Raw genomic sequence first — 22,541 nt, forward strand, 5'->3', positions numbered from 1 at the left:
TTAGGTTTTTTTGCTTATTTTTGCAAGGTAAAGGGCAATAAGTAGAGGTGGTGTTTTGCTATTGCAAAACAATTTTTTTCAGATCTGGTAATCCTGTCTCTCGAATGTTTCAGATGGGAGTTCTATGTTCATGGTACATTTTTGGAAAGCCTTTTTATCAAGAATTAGGGATCCAGCACAAGTTATCAACACCTTTTCATCCACAGACCAATGGTCAAACTGAAAGGACCAAATGCTGGAACAATAACTCAGATGCTATACTATACCTATCTGCAGGATTATTGGTACCACCTTCTACCCTGTGCTCAATTTGCCTACAACAACCAGCTTTACACACCTACTAGAACAATTCTATGCTACCTTTGATAATAACAGGCCAGTATTTTTTTTTTTTTTTTTGCAGTAAGGAATCAACAGGTGGTGTTTTATCCTAAACTCCCTAGTCCTGTCCTGTACCATATCCTTATACCCATTCCTTCTCTGTTTGGTCCCATTACCTGTACACCTGGGTTGTGGCCAGGGCACATGGCCAAACCAAATGATTTTGTGGGACGTTTTCCTCCTGGACTACTCGTTATGTGACCTGTGTGCCTAATGTTGCTGACCTTTGGGTTGCCTCTGCTACAATGTAAAATAGTGAGTGTACAGCCTGCATAAAAGTGTAAATTTGCTGTCCCCTCAAAATAACTCAACACACAGCCATTAATGTCTAAACCTTGGTGACAAAAGTGAGTACACCCCTAGGTGGAAATGTCCAAATTGGGCCCAAAGTGTCAATATTTTGTGTGGCCACCATTATTTTCCAGCACTGCCTTAACCCTCTTGGGCATGGAGTTTATCAGAGCTTCACAGGTTGCCACTGAAGTCCTCGTCCACTCCTCCATGACAACATCACGGAGCTGGTGGATGTTAGAGACCTTGCACTCCCCTACCTTCCATTTGAGGATGCCCCACAGATGCTCAATAGGGTTTAGGTCTGGAGAAATGCTTGGCCAGTCCATCACCTTTACCCTCAGCTTCTTTAGCAAGGCAGTGTTCGTCTTGGAGGTGTGTTTGGGCTTGTTATCACGTTGGAATATTGCCCTACGGCCCAGTCTCCAAAGGGAGGGGGATCATGCTCTGCTTCAGTATGTCACAGTACATGTTGGCATTCATGGTTCCCTCAATGAACTGTAGCTCCCCAGTGCCGGCAGCACTCATGCAGGCCCAGACCATGACACTCCCACCTGGTTGCCGCCACACGCTAGACACCATCTGAACCAAATACGTTTATCTAGGTCACATCGGACCACAGGACATGGTTCCAGTAATCCATGTCCTTAGTCTGCTTGTCTTCAGCAAACTGTTTGCGGGCTTTCTTTAGAAGAGGCTTCCTTCTGGGAATGGTCTGTGCAGCCCCACCCCTTCAACCTCAGCAACAATGCTGTTAGCACTCATATGTCTATTTCCCAAAGACAACCTCTGGATATGACGCTGAGCATCTTTGGTCGACCATAGCAAGGCCTGTTCTGAGTGTGACCTGTCCTGTGAAAATGCTGTATGGTCTTGCCCACCGTGCTGCAGCTCAGTTTCAGGGTCTTGGTAATCTTCTTATAGCCTAGGCCATCTTTATGTAGAGCAACAATTCTTCTTTTTTTCAGATCCTCAGAGAGTTCTTTGCGATGAGGTGTCATGTTGAACTTCCAGTGACCAGTATGAGAGAGTGTGTGAGTGATAACACCAAATTTAACACTAACAAGTCACATGACACTGGGGGAGGGGATATGGCTAATTGGGCCCAATTTAGACATTTCCACTAAGGGGTGTACTCACTTGTTGCCAAGATTTAGACATTAATTGCTGTATGTTGAGTTATTTTGAGGGGACAGCTAATTTACACTGTTATAGAGGCGGTACACTCACTACTTTACATTGTAGCAGAGTGTCATTTCTTCAGTGTTGTCCCATGAAAAGATATAATAAAATATTTACAAAAATGTGAGGGAGTGTACTCACTTTTGTGAAATACTGTATGTTATTCATCTGACTATTGTTGCTGACATCTCACTTGCCTCCTGGACTTTGCGTTCTGCTACATGTATGAGTGTTGTTGTTGACTTCTGACTTGTCTCCTGCCCTTGCAATCTGCTTTTGCCTACTGTGAGTGGAGCCACCAAGCTTCACCTCATGTGTAGATTATTACACATTCTAAACATAAATATCATGAATATCTATAATGTATACCAAGCTTGTATGTATCTGTATATGTATGGGTATATATATTTATCTATTGACAAGATGAGCATACCTGGAGTATTTTGCACCCGGGGGGGATCATATATTTGGCACTCATCCACCAAAAACCACCATGTTATCTTTGTCCCAAATAATTGGTCAGTGCCCCCAAACAACTTGCCTATGTGGTGCAAAGCTGCCACCATGACATTATGGTCAGTAAGTACAACAGCTTGTGTTGGCTGACTGTGACACCATGATCATTGACCTGCTACTACCAATATGGCCACACATACAAGATAAGTTAATATCAATAGGTAGGGAATAATAGGGAACATTGTGACATATGACATATCTTCAGATGCGAAAATGTGCATTTACACTTTTTATCTTTTTAACATAGAGGTTTTACATTGTATCTAAATTCTTTTTTTAAATAAAGTATTGCATTTTCTATTTTGAGACATCAGAAAGGTCTATTCGTCCACTCACTAAAACATTTAAGCAGAAAAATGTTAATGGACTGTGAGTGTATAAATCAGTATTTGGAACACTTATTGATGAATCTCAGAAATAGATGCACTGATCTATCTGTATGTTCAATCCAATTTGCCATAGCAATTACTGAAGGAATATAAAATATATACACTGGTGTAAATGTCATTTGAAGGCCAAAGCCTTCTACAAGAGGTCAACGCTAACATATGTTAGCCTACCTTCTGTCATTGCTTGGGTGTGTACTCTCTATCCGTTGACCTTTTCTGTCAGATCCAAAGAAGCACCTTACAATATATAGACCTGAAAACTAATGTGAAATGATATTTATATGTAATTTCCATGCTTATCCACCAAGTAGAAACACGCAGAGTAAGGTACTGATTTCCATTTGTGATGATAGTGATACTCTGTCAACTTCACCTATGACAGGGTATAATGCATTCTCTTCCACCTATTTCTAAGACATACGTTTTCTTGTTGACAGCTCACAACCAATTCACTTTTACTTCATACTCCACTGGTTTTAAAACTCATTTGGAGTGATATTATAATTTCAGAAAAAATTGATAATATTTATTTAATCGACCCTTTCTTCTGAATACATTTAAAGAGATACTTTCTATCAATCTTTATCCATGTTGTCACTCAATGCAGTAGAACATGCAAACGACTATTTAATGTTATCTAAAGTGGATGATAACTTTCCTTTAATGTCACTTCTACAGCCCACATGAAGCAGTGTGAAATTACTGGGTTATTGACACAGGCATTGAGAGTATCTTTTATATTAAATAAAGCCAGTTCTTATAAACAATGCTTATATGCCTTAGTATAATAACTCAATGTCCCAACCCAATGGGATTAAGCAATAGCAGATATGTGATTTTTGTGCTCATTCTTTCCATCCAAAATGTTGAGGATAGTTAAAAAAAACAAAAAACAAAACATGCATAAGATAATGCTGGCAAATAAATTCTCACATTATTGCTATAATGCATTAGAGTAGAGGGAAAATCTGAGGGGACGAGAACAGTCCATAACTGGTCTTTTTATGTCTCCGACACTAGGTGTGAGGAAGTATGAGCTACTACCTATATTGAATTATTTTGTTATCGATAGCAGACTGTTTCTTTTCCTGATCCCTTTCTGTAAATTGTCATTTGATTGTAGAACAACACACTGCAATATAACAAGAGGTGCTTTTCATACCTAGTTACCAGGTGGCTACAGAGTTGTGCTCATTTTTCCTCTAGTGGCTGATTTACCAGGCTGCATAAATCTATGACTACAAAAAAGTCTTCAGATAAAATGAAATAAAAAATAAGAACACATTGTGACATTAACCCCTTCATGACAAAGGCTGATTTTACTTTTTGTACCCTTCGTGACAATGGCCGTTTTAACATTTCTGCGCTGCTCGTGTTTAGCTGTAATTTTCTTCTTCCCTGTTTACTAAACCTACACAAGTTATATATTGTTTTTTTCAGGACAAGAAGGGCTTTCTTTAGATGACATTGTTTTGATTGTATCATATTATTTACTATTAAAAAAAAGTATAAAATATGGTGAAAAATTTAGAAAAAAATGACTGTTTCTAACTTTTAGTTGAAAAATCTTTTACTCATCTATAAAAGGTAATGAAAAAACCTGCTAAATAGATTCTACTATATGTCCTGAGTTTAGAAATACCCAATGTTTTTATGTTTTTTTGCTTTTTTCTACACATTATGGGGCAATAAGTACAGGTAGCGTTTTGCTATTTCAAAGCCATTTTTTCCAAATCTGGTAATTCTTCCCCCCATGTGCCATTTCGGGTATATTTGAAGCCAGCCCACGCAATTTACCCCATCAAATCATATATTTTTGAAAACTAGACAGCCCAGGGTATTCCAAATGCTAGTATTTTAACCCTTTCCAAGCACTAATTCTACCATCAGCCTTCTTCAGGTATGAATAAACAGGTTCTGGTATATGTCACAATCATAAAACACCCCAATATGTGTTTAGCAACATCTCCTGAGAACAGCGATACCTCACATGAATGATTTTGCCTGGCTGTTTGGGGGCAAAAGGGGCATACGCGTTTTCAATGTTGAACTTTGGCGTTTGGCGATCAACTGCCCATGTCCTATTTGGTACATCTTTGAGCCGGGCCATTTCAGTATGCCCAATAAAGCCATATATTTTTGAAAACTAGACACCCCAGGGTATTTCAAATGCTAGTATTTTAACTCTTTCCATGCACACATTTTACCACCAGATTTTTTTATAAAGTTTTTAGTAGTATTTTTTTGTGTGTATTTTTCCCCCACACTTCTACTTAATGTATGAATTTACAGCTCCTGGTTTATGCCGCTGTCACACGACACCCCAATGTTCAGCAACATCTCCTGAGTACAGTGATACCCCACATGCATGGGTTTGTCATTTTTGGGGGGAACTAAAAGGCCACATTTGGTACGTGTGCATTTTTCTAATTGGAAATTAGATGTGTGGCCATCCTTCCCCCCGTGTTAATTGGGACCTTGTTGAACCCGGCCAATTCAATTTACCCCATCAAATCATACATTTTTTAAAAGTAGACACCCCATGGGCATTTAATATGCCAGTATTTTAACTCTTTCCATGAAAGAATTGTTTTAAGCTAATATGCTAATTTTAGGACTTGCTCACAAAAATATATTTTTTATATATATTTTTTTTTTTTGCCTTTTTTTAATTTTTTTAACATTTTTTTTCAACTTGAAGGTTCCCCTGATAGTGACATCAGAGGGAAATTATTTTTACATTTTACTGGTTTTTTACTATTTTTTTTCAAATTATTATTAATTTTATTTTATTTTTAATTTATTTTTTCTAATCACACTGTGATTAGAAAGCTGAGCTCCATTGACTTGCATGGTTGAATGCAGTACCTATATTCAACCTGCAAGTGGAGCCAGAGTTCTCTAGAGGGTCTGGAGACCGTCTAGCGAACTTTTTAGACTTTATTGTTTTTCTTTATTGAATTTTCCCGGACAGCTGCCATCTTGCAGATGGCGAAGATCACCGGCAGCTGCGGCTGTAACCGCTCTCCGGAGCGGTCACAGTCCATCCCCAGGTAAGTGTTTGGTGTCGCTGGATGCCTCCTGATCGAGGCATTCCAGCGACACCATTTAAGTTTAGGAGGCGATCGTTGATCGCCTCCTAAACGCTTTTAAAACGGGCGTCCGCCGCCATACAAAGTATGGCGGATGGTGACGCCCCGGGGAGGGGCCAGAGATGGCCCCGAGTGCCGATCGTGGCGTTGCTGAATGCCTCGAGGTCGAGGCATTACAGCAACGCCGTTTGGGTGCAGAAAGTGAAAGTAGATCGCTTTCTGCACCCATTTAAAGACGTGCCGGTCCTGGCACGTCAATTGTCGTTAACGACTTGATTTTCCGTGACGTGCCTGGACCGGCAATTGTCATCAAGGGGTTAAATGGCATCCATACAGTCCTTGTACAGTTTTTGTGGTTTTTGCTGTTGCTCTATGTCAAAGAGCTGCTCATATTGAATATACAGTATATATAAAAATTGGCTTATCCAAAGAGAACATTGCTACTTTTATAGTTTGATATATTTGCGGAGAAAAAATGAACTAGTGGTGAGCTAGCTTGCTAGAGGCACAGCACAAGCCAGCCCTCTGGTTTGGCTAGTTGAGTTAAGCTAGACTCACCACGTGGAAGGAAAGTCTATATTGGCATACAGTTTGCATTCCCTGGCTGAAATTTTGAAATGTTGGCACTGATTTTGAAAATATGACTGATCATGCAAAAAGCTGCCTTTTATTTAAGGCTATGGATCATATGAAGCCATTTATTACGACATAGTTATTTGGCTTATTTTTTAAATCATAATGAAAACAGATATCACACTGGTTCAAATTAAAGGTTAATATCCAACACCTGTGGCTTTTTAAATTGCAATTAGTGTATGTGAATAAATATGATGAAGGAATTTGTTAGTTTTCACGTGAATGCACTAAGCAGGCTAGATAATGAACCATGGGGAGCAGAAAAGAATGTTTTAAAAGGTAATGAAACATTATAAAGATAGAAAAGGATATATAAAGATATCCAAAGCCTCGAAAATGCCAGTCAGTACTGTTTAATCATTTATTGTGGAAAATTTGTGGATCTCTTGATACCAAGCCAAGGTCAGGAGGACCAAGAAAGATGTCAGCAACAATTGCCAGAAGAATTGTTCGGGATACAAAGAAAAACCCACAGGTAACCACAGGAGAAATACAGGCAGCTCTGGAAATGGACAGTGTGGTTGTTTCAAGGAACGCAATACGAGGATGCTTTAACAAAAATTAGCTGCATGGTCGAGTTGCCCTTACTGCGCCAATGCCCGACAACACCTTGACACGCCTCACAGCTTCTGGCACACTGTAATTTGGAGTGACAAGACCAAAATAGAGCTTTATGGTGACAACCATGATCCCTATATTTGGAGAGGTGTCAACAAAGCCTATAGTGAAAAGAATACCATAGCAAGGTGGTGGCTTGGGGGTGTCTGAGCTCTAAAGGCACAGAGAATCTTCTGAAAATTGATGGCAAGATAAATGCAGCATGTTATCAGAAAATACTGGCAGACAATTTGCATTCTTCTACACGAAAGCTGCACATGGGATGCTCTTGGACTTTCCAGCACGACAATGACCCTAAGCAGAAGGCCAAGTTGACCCTCCAGTTGTTACAGCAAAAACTTGAAGGTTTTAGAGTGGCCATCACAATCTACTGACCTTAATATCATCCAGCCACTCTGGTGAGATCTCAAACATGCAGTTCATGCAAGATGAACAAAGAGTTTGCATGACCACCTGCAAGAATTTGGGGCCTAATAGACAACTATTACAAAAGACTGCACACTATCATTAATGCTAAATAGGGAAATACACAGTATTAAGAACTAAGGGTATGCAGACTTTTGAACAGGGGTCATTTCATTTTCTTTATTTGTTGTCATGTCAGTTTTATGATTGTGCCACTCCTACTTTATAACCTAAAGTTAAATTTTAATCCCATAAGAAATAAAAGAAAATTGTTTGGGCTGCTTACTCATGTTTTCTTTAAAAATGGTACATATATTACCAATTCCCCGCAGGTATGCAAAGTTTTGATCATAACTGTACATGATGACAAAACAGAAGTGGAGGAAGAGCTGCAACCAGCTTCTGTATGGATTACAAACCTCCACTCTTCAAAGCACTGGTCCAGCCAGACATCATTTGGACTAATGTCAGTCAGGGTTAGGATAAAAAATTAAGTGGTACAGGAAAAAACAATATAATTTGCAGTAAATAATATACCATATTGCTTTCCAAACAATGGTCTAAAATAAAAAAAAGACTTCTAGGTTTAAAGGCTGGCAAAATTTCAGCCTGCATTCTTTGGTTCTTATTTGTCAAGGCCAGAATATCTGATGAAGAATTCCCTATGGCTGCATTGATTTTAGAATGGGGATAACACACATCCGTCTCCACATAAATACCAACTCTTGAAGTGACAGCAACCAAGAAATATTGAATGTAGATTAATCTGAAATGAATCTAAACCTGACAGATAATTTAACATTTCCCATACTCTGCTAAGGCATACATATTTAACTGTTTGTATAATGGTTTGTAAACCCTAAAGGAAAAAAATATGCCTTTTTTCATGAGATAGAGGGCTTTGTTCAGGACACGAGGCTTGTCAAATATGATAATTCAGATTTAATTTTAAATTACATTTGTTTGCTACTTCCCAGTGGTTTGTCCATGAGAGGGTGCATAGTGTTTTGATGCACAACAATATTTCAAGAGCTATTCTAGTTGTGTCCATTGAGGTATGTGACCTACAGAGTGGTTGGGCAGTGTTAAGTGAACAACTTAATGTTTCTGTAAAATGAGTGTGTCACACCATTGACATGATTAATGGCTCTTGTTGTTACCTAGTGATAGTTTCATGCAAATTAAATGTTAAGATTTAGGCATTCTGGGAGAATACACATATGTACATTGGATTTTGCCTCTCGCAAGATGGCAGCATCCTTTAAAAAAATAAACAAGCAAAGATATTTATCTTTATGGTGTAATCTGGCTAGAAAAGTATCAAAGGAAGGGAATTATAAAAAATCCTATAATAAAAGGTATATTAAGAACAATTCTTATCCAAAAAAAAAATGGGCATTAACAAGGTACTTCCCACTTCTCTTCCCATATGGGTCGTTCAACAAGATATTGAGAATATAAATCTAAAGCGTTGCGAAGACAATGGAATTTATAGAATCTCTGATATTATGCTTCAATCGGAACTAATGACTTTTTGGAGATCCATAAAAGGGATAAACGTTTAACCCGCTCAATTAGATTAATTCAAGAAACAAATCAGGTAATAAAGGATCCTCCTATAATTAAGTGGGAAGAGGATCTGTTATTAACTTTTGAGTTAGAAGAGTGGATTCAGGGCATAAACCTGGTAAAAAAAAATATTCATTGCGTTAACTTAATAGAACTACATTATAAAATCCTACTCATATGGTATATGGTCCCAATCAAATTAAATAAAATAGATCCCCTAATCTCAAATATGCTGGAGATGCCATGATGAAATAGGAACAATTAAACATATTTGGTGGGATTGTAAAAAACTAGATCCTTTAAAAGTAATGCTTCAAACAATACTATATTCTATTCTTGCTCTTGATACTAACATTTCCCCTCATATGTTCCTATTTTATTTAGACCTTCCAAATTGGACTAAGGAGGAAAAAGGAATATTTATACAAATTAGTTTAACTATGAAGATATGTATCTCTAGGAAATGGAGAGCAGAAGAAGCTCCTCATTGGCGTAAAATAACCACTCAGATCAATTTTCAAATGAATATGGAGACAGAGATTTTATTATAAACAAGGGAAGTTGAATGCTTATCTGAAAATATGGGAAGGATAGGACAAATTAGGTAAAAACAATTTCTTCTGTTCAGACAATTGCCACCTATAAAATACAAAGGAAATAAGACATATTAAATTATCTCGGACCTCTCGCCCCCTCCCCTTTGTCAAGTGCACAATGTAACGAATGTTGAATGAATGAATAGATTATAGTTATAATGTATATTTCTATTATAAAATACTATTGCAATATTATTTTTAACCAAACTTACAATTGTAATTCTGCCTTTTCTATTGCAGAAGAAATAAAGATATATGAAAAAAATAAAAATAAACAAGCAAACAATCTCCAGACCCTCTTGAGAACTCTGGGCTCTCCCTGCAGGTTGTATACAGAAACTGCACTCAACCATGCAAGTCAATAGAGTTCCACTTTCTTATGGCGATGTAATTACTAAAATATAAAAAACAATAAAAAAAAGAAAAGAAAAAGTTAAAAATATAAACATTTGGTAACATTTAAATACAATTATGCAGTGATGTCAGGAAACCATCCAGTTCCAACAAAATGTAAAAGATTAGCTCTGTATCTTCCTAAAAATCCATGAAAAGAGTTAAAATACTAGTATTTCTAATACCCAATGGGTTTTCTAGTTTTAAAAAATGTATGGTTTGATGGGGCAAATTGAATTGGCCAGGCTCAAAGCTGTCCCAAATAAGGCATAGGCGCAGACTGACCAGATGTCAAAATAAAGAGAAAAAAAAAGCGCACTTCCCAAACGTAGCCTTTTAGCCCCAAAACAACCCAACAATTCCATGCATGGGTGGTATCACTCTACTCGGGAGATGTTGCTGAACACATCTAGGGGTTTTGTTTGGAAGTGACATATACATTACAAAGGGGAAGCAATATTTTGAGTGCTCTACTATGGAGAACTTCTGATTGAAGAACTGTTGTATGAGATAGCACAGGAGGATCAAGGTCTCCTGCATCTGAGTCCCCGGTGCTTAGTCCGGGCAGCGTGTAGAGCTCTACGCGAATCGAGTCGAGCTCTACACGCTGCCCGGACTAAGCATCGGGGACTCAGAAGCACCGGTAAATTGGGGGGGGGCATAACACAGGAGGATCCAGGTCTCATAGTCAGACCTATTTGAGGTCTGATTATAAGACGGCCACGATTATAAGACGAGGGGTATTTTTCAGAGCATTTGCTCTTGAAAAAACCTTGTCTTATAATCGAGCAAATACTGTATATATATATATATATATATATATATATATATATATATATATATACACACACTAAGACATATACATACATCCTACCTCCCTTCCGCACCTGCTTACCGCTCACCGCTCCTGCAGCTTGCTGTCCGGCTGATCACACACTGTGAGACCGGCCTTGGTTTCACAGCGGGGTCACGTGACCTCCGATACGCTCCTGTTGTCCTGTGCCGATTCAAAATCTTTTAGAAAGGGCCCTTCTGACCTGGATTGGTGCGGTCCAGGTCGGAAGGGCCTTTTCTAAACAATTTTGAACCACTACAAGGACACAGGAAGAAGGGGTGTCAGCCCCTGTAGTTACTCCAGTGTCTCTAGATATTAAACAAACCCAAAATATTAATAAATAAATAAATGATTCCAGGCACCTGACATGCTAAGAACCACTGATTACCATTAGTACATGTAATGGCCTTTATTTAATTACACCTGACATGCATCTCTCATTCATGTTGACAGAATGCGTAAGCTATCAGACATCTGGCTGAAGCCAGCACTGGCAAGTGCGTGAATGACCAAAACGAAATCTGGTCAATAATGGGAGTAAATAGTAAATGGATGCTCCTATTCATCAGACCACCAAATAAATGGGGGGCAACAATATATATATGTGGGGGGGACAAAGCAAAACCACCAGCTTTTAATTTTTAATGTGCAATTCATATCTACAAATGAAAATAAAAGGATGTTCTGTTAATAGAACATTTTTTCAGCTGGATTCATAAGTCCAGGATGATTTATGACTTTTCACCAAGAAAACTGTAGCTTCTGTCTTTCATTGAAATATGTATGATGTAAATATGCCTGATATACTGCTCAAGCTAAACATTATGGTATGATTTATTCCGGGCCTTTTATGTTAGTATAAAAGACACATTGTTTTTATCATATCTAATCCACAGTCCAATATTTCAGGGACATCCATGGTACATGGATTTAGCGGGAATGTAATTGAGAAATAATTAGCTTTATGAATTGCTTTTCTCAAGTATCCTAATGCAATAAATCACTGTAGTGCCACAAATAGCAAACTGCCAATGAGCTGTAAGGTAAAAGCTGCTAATCCTTACATTGTACCTAATGCAGGTTGGTTTTCATACAAGTGGTGTTAGGTTTCTATTAACATTGTAATTCATATTTTACCATTGTGTCTTACTAAATCCTGTGGCTTATGAATAAAGTTGTGCACCTAATTATCAGGTGCACCTATCTGTTATTGTTGATTAAAATAATTAGCCTCCAACAGTGGAGGACTCAACATAATGATATAACTTCTTGGAAATGTTGTATGTCCGTGTTGGCCTATTTTCTCTGAGCAGGATCCTCAGCAGGGTCAAACATGAAATACAAACCTAAAGAGATGTTTGTGTTTTCCAAAGTTGAATGCAAAGTTTCGTTTTTTTTATTTTAATTATTTTTTAATTGACATTGGATTTTACTTAAGAATTATTAAATATCATCTCAAAGTACAATTTCTCTTATTATTTCATTGTCTTCTGATGTGTATTGTCACATTCTATTGTATAAACACTAAATAAAATTATATAATCAAAAATATAGTTACATAGTTAGATAGGCTGAAAAAAGAAATGCGTCCATCAAGTTCAGCCTTTCCCATATCTTCAAAAAAACAACCAGTTGTGGCTTTTTCCAATTTTGCACAAACTAAGGGAAAAAACCCTTCTTGACCCCAGAAGGGCAGTCAGATCACTCCTTGGATCAAAAAGCTCTTTCCCCATAATTTAAATATTGTATCCCTGAATATTATGTTTTTGCAAGTATACATCCAATTGTTGTTTAAATGTCCGTACAGACTCTGATGAAACTACCTCTGCGGGCAGAGAATTCCACATCCTTATTGTTTTAACTGTAAAAAACCCTTTCGTTTGCCTTAGACTAATTCTCCTTTCAGACTAAATGCATGACCACATGTCCTATGCATAGTCTTGTTTATGAATAGATTTCCATATAATGGTTTGTATTGGTCCCGAATATATTTTTATAATGCTATCATATCCCCTCTGAGGTACCATTTTTGTAAATTAAACAGATTTAAATGAATTAACCTTTCTTCATAACTAAAGTGTTCCATTCATTTTATTAATTTTTGTAGCCCGCCTCTGCACCTTTTCCAGTGCTATAATATCCTTCTTTAGAATAGGTGCCCAAAATTGCACAGCATATTCAAGGTGTTGTCTTACCATTGATTTATAAAGGGGCAAAATTAGATTTTTATCCCGCAAATTGATGCCCCTTTTTATACATGACAATACCTTACTGGCCTTAACAACTGCTGACTGACATTGCACATTGTTTCCTAGTTTGTTGTCTATAACAATTCCCAAATTCTTCTCATTTTTTGTTAAACCTAATTTACTACCATTTAGGGTGTAAAGTGCTTGTGCATTCCTTATCCCGAAGTGCATAACTTTGCATTTATCTACATTAAATTTCATCTGCCATTTGTGTGCCCAGTCCCCTAGCAATCCCTCTGCAGCAAAGTAATATCCTGCTCGCCCTCGCGTGTCATGTGCAAACACGGAAACATGACTTTCAATGCCTACTGCAAGGTAATTTATAAACATGTTGAATAAAATTGGTCCCAGGACAGAACCCTGAGGGCAAACACCACTTACCACTTTTGTCTAGCTTGAAAATTTACAATTTATGACAACTCTCTGTACTCTATCACTAAACCAATGTTCAACCCAAGAACAAGAATTTGCATCTAGACCAATTTTTTTCAGTTTCAATACTAACTTATTGTGTGGAACTGTGTCAAACGCCTTGGCAAAATCCAAGTTGATTACATCCACTGCAACACCCTAATCTACACTTCTACTTACTTCTTCGTAGAATGCAATTAAATTAGTTTGACAGGACCTATGTTTCATAAAGCCATGCTGATTTTTGCTAATAACACTGTTCTTCCCAATGAATTCCTGAATATTATCCCTTAATACCCCTTCAAATACTTTCCCAACCACAGAAGTTAAACTCCCAGGTCTATAATTTGCAGGCAAAGAGTTTGAACCCTTTTTGAATATAGGAACCACACCTTCCTTCCTCCAATCCTCTGGTACAATTCCTGAAAAGAATCCAAGAAGATTAGAAACAGAGGTTCACTTATTTCCAGACTCAGCTCCTTAAGTACTCCTGGGTAAATACCGTCAGGCCCCAGAGCTTTGTTGACATTAACTTTCTTTAGTTGCTGCATCACCTTGTCCTGGGTCATCCAATCACAGTCTGACTGCAAATGTTTTGCAGTAGTCATTTTCATTACCATTGCCATAGGTTCCTCCTTAATATATATACATATATATGTATCCCAATAGGTTCCTTTTTATTGCAATTTTAGCACAAGTTTGTATTATTTGGAAAATACCTTTCTATCACAACTCTGTGTTTCAACATGACTGGGAAATGAACACTTGCTAAGTTGTTGATGTGGCACATTTCTTTAGGTTTTAAAAAGCCATTGAATATAAACAATGTGTCAATGTCTTGTGTTACTGTGTTGTCACATTTGAGGCAAGGAAAGGGTTACCTATGCAAGATAGCTTTATTTTCCCATAGATACTTATTTACCTTGTATAATAGAGCATGGTGTGAAAGAAGAATGGCAACCTGAGTTACAGACTGGTCCCTTGGAACATAGAAGAGAGAAGAAGTAAGGGAAATCAATATGTGTGATTGCTATCCTCTATCCAGCAGAAAAGTGTTGGTGAGGGACATTACTCATCTCTGTTGGTGAAAATTGGATTATAAGTGTTGTTGAAGCAGAAAGGGGATTTTGATTGCAAAGTAAGTCCCCATGCTCATCCCTGGGCAGACACCGAGAGGTTTTTAATTTTATACAGGAGGCTTTGGGTAACACAGGGTACAGCCTTCTTACTTGAGTATGGAACATGGAACTTGCAACAAACAACGCCTGAATTGGATTTAACACAGATCCGCAGTTTATTTAATGATTTGCAGTAGCCGTAAGATACACGTCTGTGTTGTGTTTAATCTGATATAAATGCCTCATTGGATTTTGGTTTGCTTTTGTAAATAGGACATCTGGGAAGGATGACTTAACAAGGAAATAGGTGTCCTTTAATTTAAAATAGCCATCAAGTACTGACATGTTGATCAATTACCTGGAGGTACAAAACAAGGAAGACTGTAGAAGATATTAACCTCTTCTTTGTGGAGGGTGTTTTGTGTCCAAACTTTATTTCTTTTGATGTATAGCCCAACTTTTAGTATGAATAATACATTAAAATAATGAAAATATGGGCATTTCTTCAGATATTATACTATGATAACGGTCCCAAACCATTTCAGTTGACCAAAATACCACAAACTATATTTTTTTTTTCAAGAATTTGAAAAAAAACAACATGCATAGTTTTTTAATGTTTTTTGGAAATTACATGGCTAAAAATTCCTGTTGCTTTCTTCATCGCATGTTCAATGTTTTTTGATAGTTTGTACAGATTACATGCAATTTTAGAAAAAATCACCAAAATGAATTCTGCAACATCTCCAGATTACAGAAAAAAAGAAAATCTTAATAAAATTGTGTAGGGTATTTATTTCTATTTTTAAATTTGTTTTTAGGTTTGTGGCTGACTTTACTGATTTATTGATTTTATTGGCAGTTGTGGGTGGGTGGTGATGGCCACAGCCATAATTATTTTATTATTATTATTTTTATAACTTCACTAACTCATAAATGGAGCCTTGTGTTCATTGTGAATGTGATGTATCCATTCATAAAGGAAGTCTTACATGATCGTAAGCTAGCATCTGTATTTTTTGTTCCATAAATACAGAACATTTAAATGGCTAGCGCGAAGTAATGGGGGAGGTATCCATAACTACGAATTATGCTGTTGTAGATATTCCAGATACAGCATTAATACCAAGAGGGGAGGATATTTGTGTAGATAGAAGGGTGGTTAGTGGGTTAAAAGATAGTAGTAGCATCAAGAATAAGGTTGCACCTGATGCAGATTGTTTTCATGAGAAAATAATTGATGGCAAACTAAATTGTCTACTAGCTAATGCAAGAAGTCTGGCTAACAAAATGGGAGAATTAGAGGTACCTGCATATGAGGAATATTTTGATATAATTAGCATTACGGAAACTTGATGGTAGGAATCCCATGACTGGACAGTTAATTTAAAAGGCTAAACACTGTTTAGGAGGGACAGAGGAATTGGGGAAGGGGGAGGTGTGTGCCTTTATGTTAAGCCAGAGTTAAAGCCTCGTATTAAGAATTCTGTATGTCAGATTACTGACAATGTGGAAGTATTGTGGGCCGAAATATCCACTAGGAATAAAAGAGGTAATTCATTTTTTTGGGAGCTTGCTATAAACCCCCAAACAGCGACCAGGATATGGAAGATCAGCTTTTTTTACAAATTGAAAAAGCTGCACAGCAGGGTAATGTTCTAGTCATGGGAGATTTTTATTACCCTGACAATGACTGGTATATTGGGGCTAGTAATTCAGTGAAAGAGAGGACATTTTTGAACTTGTTGCATGACAACTACATGTCTCAGTTCGTAGAGGCACCTACTATAGAGGAGGCTTATTTGGATCTTCTGTTAATAAACAACGGAGCTGTTTGGAGCTGTTTTCAAATATTCAAGTACGGGAGCAATTGGGAAGTAGTGATCATAATATGGTGCAGTTTGAAATTAATAGTAAAAAGCAAACTACTGTAACTGTCACCAAGACACTTAACTTTTAAAAAGTGAAGGACATGCTTGCAGATAATTAATTGGGATGAGATACAGAGGACCATTAGGAAGTAAATCCACAAGAAGGAAACTAAAACCAATGTGGATGAATAAAAGTATTAGGTAATGCAAAAAAAGAATTTGGCATTTAAACTGTACAAGTCAGAGGGCTCAGTGGCATCATATATCAGGTATAAAGATGCCAACAAAGCTTACAAAAGGGCTATTAGACTGGCTAAATTTAATAATGAGAAGCTGATAGCCAAGGAGAGCAAAACAAATCCAAAAAGATTTTAAGATTTTAAGATTAAGTACATTAATGCCACAAAATTTAGGAGTGACAATGTAGGTGTTTTGAAATCTGGAGATGGTAAATTAATTAGTGAGGATCAGGAAAAGGCAGCAATACTAAATGCCTTTTTTTCCTCTCTATATAACAAAGAAGAGCCACTACCTGTTGATTGGCAATTCAGCACTACAGAAACTTTAAATCAATCGTGGGAATGGCTGACTCAAGTTAAAGTTTTTAAAAATGTAAGTAAACTTAAAGTAAACAAAGCTCCAGGGCCAGATGGGATACACCCGAGGATACTACGGGAAGTTAGTAAAAAAATAGCCAGACCACTGTTTTTGATTTTCAAAGATTCTTTCCAGTCAGGAATTGTACCAAAGGATTGGTGAAAAGCTGATGTGGACCCCATTTTTAAAAAAATTATCCAAATCTGAGCCTGGGAACTACAGACCTGTAAGCTTAACATCTGTGATGGGGAAATTATTTGAGAGTTTATTAAGAGATGGCATACAGGAATATTTTGTGAACATTTATATAATCAGTAGGAGTCAGCACAGTTTTGTGAAGAACAGATAATGTCAGACCAATTTAATTGCATTTTATGATGTTGTGAGTAACTGTATAGATCAGGGTTTTGCTGTAGATGTTGTCTATTTAGATTTTTCAAAAGCATTTGACCCTGTTCCACACCAGTGGTTATTGTGCAAGCTAGGACAAATAGGTCTTGGATAAAATGCCTGTGTTTGGATTAGAAATTAGAAAATGCAAAGACTTGTTGTTAATGGTAAATTCTCTAGCTGGACAACTGTGGGGTGGGGTGGTAAGTGGGGTGCCTCAGGGTTCTGTCTTCGGTCCAGTTCTCTTTAACTTATTTATTAATGATCTTAAAATAGATATTGGAAGTCACTTGTCTGTGTTTGCTGATGACACAAAATTAGGTAAGGTTATAGTGTCTGACAAGGATGTAGCTTCTCTTCTGAATTATTTGGATAAACTAGGGGACTGGGCAAATAAGTGTCACATGAGATTCAATATAGATAAGTGTGAGGTATTAACCACACCTTTATTCTTTATTGAAAGTAAGTAACACACCAAAATTGAACAGAAATATTTGATAGCAATCATATATATATATTAATATTGTTAACAGTAATTGGACAAAAAATATATAATTGCTAACAGCAATCACACTCCTATCATGCCCAGGCAGCCAGTACATGCTGGAACCTGGGCATGATAGAAATATGATTACAGCCTCCCTATGCCATGCTACCCCCCCCCACACTGAATGTTTTCCTACCTTTTCTCTGTCACTTTTCCTCCTCCTCTTCTGTGTCCTGTCCTTCCAGTGCAGTGAAGGCAGTGGGCATGGCTTCAGTGTTGTGCGCTGGGATATGACATCAAATCCCGACGCACAGAATCAGTTGCCGCACACATCGCAAGGGAGCAGGATCGGAGGACTGCAGGGGTGCCGTGCCCACAACCAGTAGCGCCCTCCCCCTTCGGTACGCTACTGGTTGTGCGCACAATTTTTGGACGTGTGCGCTCCCTCTGAAAGCTATGTGCGAGCGCACAATCGCACAGCTTAGATGGGGATCTGACCACACTGTACAAATACATACAAGGTCAGTATAAACATCTCTCTAGGGATCTATTCACCAAGAGGTCTCCACAAAAGACACAGAGTCATCAGTTGGGACTTGAGGAAAGGAGATTTCAGCATCAGCATAGGAAAGGGTTATTCACAGTAAGAACAATAAGAATATGGAACTCTCTGCCTAAGGATGTTGTATTATCTTGTTAAGCATAACATAAAGGGCTACAACTGTTAAAAGGACAGTCATATTAGCAAGTTGATCCAGGGAGTAATCTGCCACTATGGAATCAAAAAGGATTTTTTTCCCTGTTGTGGCATAATTGGTAATTGCCCCAAGTAGGGTTTTTTGCCTTCTTTTGGATCAACTTTAGAACTAGGTATGTGTGAAAGGTTGAACTTGACGGACTGAAGTCTTTTTTCCAACCTATTATACTATATAAAGTGATATTTTGTGGCCCACATTAACATAGTAGAGTTATATGTTATGCCATCCTCCAGTGCTACAGCAGAACACACACAATCTTTATGTATTTATAGTTACACATACAAAAATGGTAAAAAAAAGACTGACAAAATTAGCAATCTTTAGTCCCTAGTTATATATAGTTCAAAACATTTTCTATGTCACATAAGCTTATAGGACCTCTAAGGTAAGGTTTAATTTATTGCAGTCTTGTCTCCGACCAGTTTAGCAATATCCACTTATGTTTTTTTGCTTTTTATGCAGCTGGAATTTGATAAGGAAAAAAGAAAATACCCACTTTTCCCCATAAAAAATATTCTTCCCCAATGTTTAAGCGCAGATGGTGTTTGCAGTCATTTAAATTGCATGCCTAATGTATATATGCGTTACGTGTAGGTATACACACCATTGGGACCCATACAGCTCTCTATCTTTCTTTTCTACCCAAGTATCATTGAACATCAGAAAGAAGGAAATATGCAGCATAATTCAGCTTAATAGTTATGTCATCACAGTGACACAATAAATGTTTCTTGGAAATAGCCTACAGATTCAGTACAGCACAAAGAATGTTATCTGTAAAACAAATATAAAGACACTGTGCACAGTACAAAAATAAAAAGCTGTATAATGACTTCACAGACCCATTATACTACATTAAAATACAGGAACCATATGCAACAAAATTATGCTATATGCTGCTTTTTAAAGATGATGCAGACCTACATATTCTGAAATTGTGACCAAAAACCAAGTGTTAAAGCGGGTGTGTGGTTTTCATTAACTGTATGTTCAAAAATAAGAAAATGGGAAGGAATATCAGATATATAACTTAAGTTATATAGTATTTTGCATAGGGCTGATTAGTTAAAACATACTCAACTTAATGATTTAACTATACATCAGATCTCCCAAAACATCTAAATTCCCCCTGTGTAATCCACACTTAAATTAGTGAGATTGCTTTTATATTATTTTGCCTACAAAACTATGCATTATGCAGGGTCACCTCAACCCTTTGTGAAGGACTGGCTCTGTATAAGTCAGTAAGTTCAACTGTATTAACTCACCACAGCTTCTCTGACAACTCTTTTCAAAAGTGGATACTTTGACATAAAAAGTTTGAGAACATCTAGTAGAGAAGTTAGAGATCTTCTAGTCGTTTAGTTATCTGGTTTACAGAAGGGCACTTAAAACATCTGATCGCACAACCTCTCTTTCATGCTGCAACGAGGGAAACAGCCTCTAATAATGTCTCACTGTTTCTATAGAATCCATTACAATTACCTTTAGTATGTTTATAGGTGAATCTTTTAAAATATGTATTGTTTATTAGTTAGATAAAAGTGCTTCCCAAAGAAGTCTCCACTGAAGTCATAAAGGGAATAAAGTGCATTCATTTTACATTTAACTATTACGATGAGAGATCCCACTTCATGCCATGATGTGGGATCAGGTTTTTCAAGGCTCTTGAATCTACATCATATCAAAGGAGACATTAAAGTGTTAGAGGCACATAATGTAATAAGGGGATTTGCTGACTTAGCTGGAACCAAGAGGAATCAAATGTGTATATTAATATTTGTGGGAAAATCAATGAAGAATGCGCTGTACGTTTTAAAGGCCCGGAAGGAAGGATTTTCAAAGCTTAAGGTTCAGCTTTGTATTGTTATTCTTCTCATTTTGTCTCTTTGATTCAGCAGCTTTTTATTCTAAACTAGGATTATAACCAGACATGTTCATATAAAAAAACATTGATAACCCATTAAATTTAATTTTATTGCAGCATATACCATTGTTTTATGATTTTGCTATTGGGAAATGTGATCAATAGCTTCCATGGTTAGGCTGCCATATTGGGCATTTTTTGTCACTGATACATATACATTTTATGTGCTGATCACCATCACATGTGTATATGTAAAATGTATATGTGTCAAATGTATGGCAACTGTAATATATGGGTTCTGGAAGGAATGGAAGAAATTGTGTCACACTGGAAAACCATCATGCTCTTTAGCTTAATCAGAATTGAGGAAGACTAAGTGTTGGGGCTTTCAGCTCAGCTTCTTTATTCCTCTGATGCCAAGGTTGTAGCATATATGTGGGATATGAAGTTAGAATAAATATTGGCTATAAACAGGTCTGCATTGTTGATTTGCAGAGAAACATATGTAATGTAATTCAATTCCTTTTCAAGACAATACCAGCTTCCTTCATGGTGTTAATATGAAATACAGATACAGTGGATATAAAAAGTTTACACTCCCCTGTTAAAATGCAAGGTTCTTGTGATTTTAAAGAATGGGGCAAAGACAAATCATGTCAGAACTTTTTCCACCTTTAATGTAACCTATAACATGAGCAATTCAATTGCAAAACAAACCGAAATATTTGAGGGGGGCTCACAATAACCTGGTTGTATAACTGTGCACACCCTTAAACTAATACCTTGTTGACGAACCTTTTGTTTTTATTACAGCAATCAGTATTTTTTGGTAGCAGTCTATTAGCATGGCACATCTTGACGTAGCAATATTTGCCCACTATTCTTAGCAAAAGCGCTCAAAATCTATCAGATTGTGAGGACATCTCCTGTGCACAGCCCTCTTCAGATCACCACACAGATGTTCAATTTGATTCAGGTCTGGGCTCTGGGTGGGCCATTCTAAAATGTCAAAATGTTAATCTTCTTCTGGTGAAGCCATGCTTTTGTGGATTTGGATGTGTGCTTTGGGTCATTGTCATCCTCTTCATCTTCCTAACGGACGCCTGAAAGTTTTGTGCCAAAATTGCCTGGTATTTGGAACTGTTCATAATTTCCTCCACCCTGACTAAGGCCCCGGTTCCAGCGGAAGAAAAACAGCCCCAAAGCATGATGCTGCCACCACCATGGTTCACTGTGGGTATGGTGTTCTTTGGGTGATGTGCAGTGTTCCTTTTGGAATTATGACCAAAAAGTTAAACCTTGGTTTCATCAGACCATAACACATTTCCCACGTGTTTTTGCAAACTTCAGCCGGGCTTGGATGTTTTTCTTTGAAAGAAAAGGCTTCCGTCTTGCCACCCTACCTCATATAGGTAGATTGTTGTCACATGTAGCACACAGCCAGTACTTGCCAGAAATTCCTGCAGTTCCTTTAATGTTGCAGTAGGTCTCTTGTAAGCCTCCCTGACCAGTTTTCTTCTCGTCTTTTCATAAATTTTGGAGGGACGTCCAGTTCTTGGTAATGTGCCATATTTTTTCCACTTGATGATTATGTCTTCACTGTGTTCCATGGTATATCTAATGCTTTGGAAAATCTTTTTTACCCTTCTCCTGACTGATATCTTTCTACAATGAGATCCCTCTGATGCTTTGGAAGCTCTCTGCGGACCATGGCTTCTGCTCGAACAGCTGAACTTTATTTGTGATTAATCAGAGTCACTTTAAATGATGGCAGGTGTGTAATGACTTCTATTTAACATGAGTTTGAATGTGATTGGTTAATTCTGAACACAGCCACAGCCAGGGCCGGCCCAAGACATAATGCCGCCTGGGGCCAGGGGTCATTATCTA

Source organism: Sceloporus occidentalis, unplaced genomic scaffold (assembly GCF_023333645.1).
Source record: "Sceloporus occidentalis isolate IW3139 unplaced genomic scaffold, rSceOcc1.0.p SCAF_48, whole genome shotgun sequence".
Taxonomy (NCBI): domain Eukaryota; kingdom Metazoa; phylum Chordata; class Lepidosauria; order Squamata; family Phrynosomatidae; genus Sceloporus; species Sceloporus occidentalis.